This window comes from Odontomachus brunneus, unplaced genomic scaffold (genome assembly GCF_010583005.1).
Source record: "Odontomachus brunneus isolate Ranch 3 - 2012 unplaced genomic scaffold, Obru_v1 Obru_scaffold_086, whole genome shotgun sequence".
NCBI lineage: Eukaryota > Metazoa > Arthropoda > Insecta > Hymenoptera > Formicidae > Odontomachus > Odontomachus brunneus.
The window spans coordinates 19,771-23,803 of record NW_022639536.1 but is presented as its reverse complement, the minus strand read 5'-3'; the positions used below and the strand labels follow the sequence as shown (position 1 = coordinate 23,803).

The 4,033-nt window shown below is 32.4% G+C and overlaps 1 protein-coding gene across 1 annotated transcript in view; it reads right to left on the bottom strand.

Annotated features, from left to right (window-relative positions):
• Positions 1-2,626, bottom strand: part of LOC116847978 — a 9,054-nt gene extending 6,428 nt beyond the window's left edge. Inside the window, exons 1-2 of the mRNA XM_032823638.1 lie at positions 2,441-2,626; positions 1,719-1,895 (exon numbers count right to left, since the gene is read on the bottom strand). The gene's annotated coding sequence lies outside the window, so the exon portion shown is untranslated. The remainder of the gene's footprint in view (positions 1-1,718; positions 1,896-2,440) is intronic.
• Between the last annotated feature and the right edge of the window lie 1,407 nt (positions 2,627-4,033).

Here is a 4,033-nt window from a genome sequence, read left to right as displayed (position 1 = left end):
TCTTATTTAATGACACCTATACAGCAGTTATGTCAATAAAAAAAATCGTTTGCCTATAAAAAGGCACGCCAAGTGGTTTTTTGTGTAAGTTATAATTTTTATTTTGTTTTTTCATTTTTATTTTCTTAATTTTTGTATTATAATTTTTTTTTACTCGTAAGAGTAGCCTTATATAAAGGTACATTTTGCATGTGTGGATCGCAACTACATGTACCAATTTGTGTAAGTTATTACACAATTATAATTTTTTTGACATTATTGTACTTCTCTAATTATTTTATTCTTTATTTAATAATATATTACTAATATATTAATAATTTATTTAATTTATAAATATATTGTATAGCCAAAACCACATATGTTTATAAAAGTAAAAACTGAAATGAGATTAATCGTTTGCACTTGGTGTAAACCCCTTGATATCATTACTTTTGTAGAGAGTATAAAATTGTTTTGTATTTTTCAATAAAGTATTCACGAAAATACAATAGATCTGAATAAGATTGTTTTAATAATATTTTTTAAATATCTTTTAGCTGAGCTTTTGTTGTAACTTATTTAGAATGATTTTTTTGTAAAGTTTATGTATAACAATTTTTTTGTAAATAATGTAATGCTAACGCGCGTGCACTTGGCTTCTTTTTTTTTACTTTTTTTGAAAAAGTAATTTTGTTAAGATATTGTTGACTTAATGAACTTTTGTATTATATATTTGTATTATCGATTTGTCTTATATTTTATTAAATACTAGAACCTCCTTAAATATAATGGCTAATATATAATACTTTCGTTTTCAAGTCACAAATTCTACTAATTATCAATGGAATCATTTGTTTACTAGCATACCGTTATGTAGTGACGTTAATATACAATAGCAAACATTTGTCATAAGACATTTTTACTTTCGAGCATTTGGAAACTTTTAAAATTCTTCCACGCGTTCCTAAAGAAGTACAATTCAGGAAAGGAAAAAGCTTTAGGAATATTTAAAGAAATCATCATGCTATCTGGGATATTTTATCATGAAAATAATCTTAGATTGACAAAAATTTATAAACTGCTCTTTAAAAAACATTTTTTTATATTTCTCTTTGTATTAATATGGTAATTTTGGATTTTAATTTTTGTTATTTATATATTTAACATAAACATTAAAATGAAAAAATTAAATCATTCAAAATATTAAATTATATTGAAAAAATCAAATCAAAAGCCTTTTTTTTCAATGTACACCCACGGACAATGATTATTTCCATTGGAAGTGTTCAGAAATCGAGAAGTCACTATCTTTCTACATTAATGCACACAGCCAATGCACGATTAATCGAATCACTGTCACTGAAATATATATATACTGGAATAAATACTGAGTGCTTGGAAATGTGGTAGAAATAGATTAATACTTGGTGGACCACCTATCCTTGTCACCCTCTCTTGGTCGACTGCTAATGTCCATTCATTAGAAAGAGCTAACAAGTCCACCAAATCTATCTGTCTCTACCACACTTTCCGCTTATTGGTTTTAGATGGCTGTGCCTATTCCAGTATACCTATATTTCAGTGATCACTGTCGTTTAATCGTCCATGGACTGTGAGCATTAATGTAGAAAGGTGGTGACTTCTCAATTTGTGAACACTTCCAATGGAAAGAATCATTGTCCATGGGTGTACACAACAGAAACGGAGAACAGAATGACAGAAATAAGCAAACGGTATACCTAAATATTCTTGCATCAGCTGTTCCATATATCTATCAATCAGTATGATCTTCTGATGCTCTTCTGTCAGCTCCGACGATGCTCTCTTCAATGTGAACAACGTGTGTTTTATTCTGAAGACGGGCGTAGTACTGCGATTCTGACTTGGAATCAGAAATCCAAAGGCTGCGAGAAGACCTACGGGCAGAAAACAGTTTTATATATAACCATCATTTTAACTCTTAAACTATAATAGGTGTTTTTTACCCGAATTGACCGTAACCTGAGTATTTCAAGTCCGACGCGTTATTTCAATGTTAAAATCATAGAAAAAATCTAAAAAAATTCGGGCAATACCTTTCAACCTTGAACTTTACAACAACGTAGAGAAATGGGAGACAAATGTATTTGTTTAAATAATATCCGACCTTTATTCCCTACCTCATTTCCGAATAAGTAGATGTTGCTCTGACACAAAATACCTAGGTTTACGGTTTAAGGGTTAAGATATATTGTTTAAAAAATTTTTTAAATAATGTATGAAATATTAATTTCTATTGTAATATCATAAATATTATATTATATTTCTTTCGCTCAGATAACCTCAAACTATCCCAAGAAGTGTTTTACAAGTTATATGTAAAATAATAATAAAAAATATTACATAAATTGTACAAAACTTTTGTCTGCAAAACTTTGATTAACTATTTAGTCATATAAAATGTAAAGAGAAAAAGGATTACCTTCGATATCAGTCTTAGAAATTTCCAAGCACGCCGATCGCCGATCCAAGCCGGAACAAACAGGTTAGGTCGCACATGGCATTGATGTACGTACCGTTTTCGTATCCGGCGTCAAACCTAAGAATATACGCGCGCGATAGAATTGCGTACGTATCATCTGAGTAAAACCTGAGAATATATGCGCGCGAAAGAAAACCGAATGATACTGCAAGTGATGTCCTAGCGATGATCTCAGTACGTTACAGATGATCACAGTATAATGCGTACGAAAATGGGATGATACGCAGGATATCATGTGCTGTTAGGGTAAGGCTCCAGTAGTACGATTCTGTAACTCGTTATTGCAGTTAACGATAGTTTCGTTATCATTGCGCAGCTTTTTCGTACTGTAAAAAAGCTGCGCAACGATAATGAGACTGTCGTTAACTGCAATAACGAATTATAGAATTGCACTACAGGGGTACTATTCCGTACACGCTTACCGACAATTGTCGGATCGGTAGACGTCGTTGCGCAGCTTTTCTATGGTATAAAAAAATTCTATGGTAAAAAGCTGCGCATCGACGTCTACCGATCTGACAGTTGTCGGTAAACGTGTACGGAATAGTACCCCTGGGGAGTGAATGAAGAAGTCCGTGTTGACGGTAGAGTCATAGTAGTTAGCGGTAGGAATGAGAATCTTGTGCAGCACGTTTACCGCTGGTAAACACATTTTGGTTCTGTTCCGTGCTATGAGTTACTATACAGTATATACATTAAGGTTCTATTCCGTGCTACGAGTACTAATGAGCCAGCGGCGATACTGGCCGCGTTCGCTTACGGTGCTCACGCACTCTGATGCGTCATTTAATTTTTATCGTTTATTACACATACAGCAAAAATGAAAGGACGTTTTCAACGTATAAATGCCGAAGGAAATGCAGTCTTTGTCAGTAAATAATTTCTTTATTATTTTGTTAGTAATACTTAGTAGTACTTATCAGTTAATTACTAACAACTAATTAATTAGGTTTGACATTAATTATCGTGTTTAATTGACGATTAGTACGCACCAATTCTATGAAAATCTATTTCATTTACGGTTCTTGGGGAGTCGCATCATCTCTCTTCTTAATGACGTCAGAAGCGAGAAATGCATGCTAAATTTACGTTGCAAAGTGTTCAAATAAAACAATATATCCACAAAACGACATTTGTGATCGATTAAGTATACCTCTAAAATACTCCGTACGCTTTCCTTTTGTTCTAACAATCAACAGATAATTATAAAATAAATGTGACGTGCAATCGTCTTTTCCAACCTAATTTCCTCATTATCTTGTCATATTAATTGTTCGATTATCTATTGATTTTGCTCACTTCTGACGTCATGAAAAAGAGACAGATGATGCGACTCCCCAAGAGCCTTAAGTAGAACTACAAATATGTTCCGGATTTTCGGATATCCGGATATCTAATATATCTAATTATCCGACAACTCAAATCCGGATATTTCAATTCTTCGGATAATTGGGATAGTGGAATAACGTAAATATTCCAACTATCCGGATATGCGGATAATCCGAATGTTAATATAAAGAGAATGAAATGTAT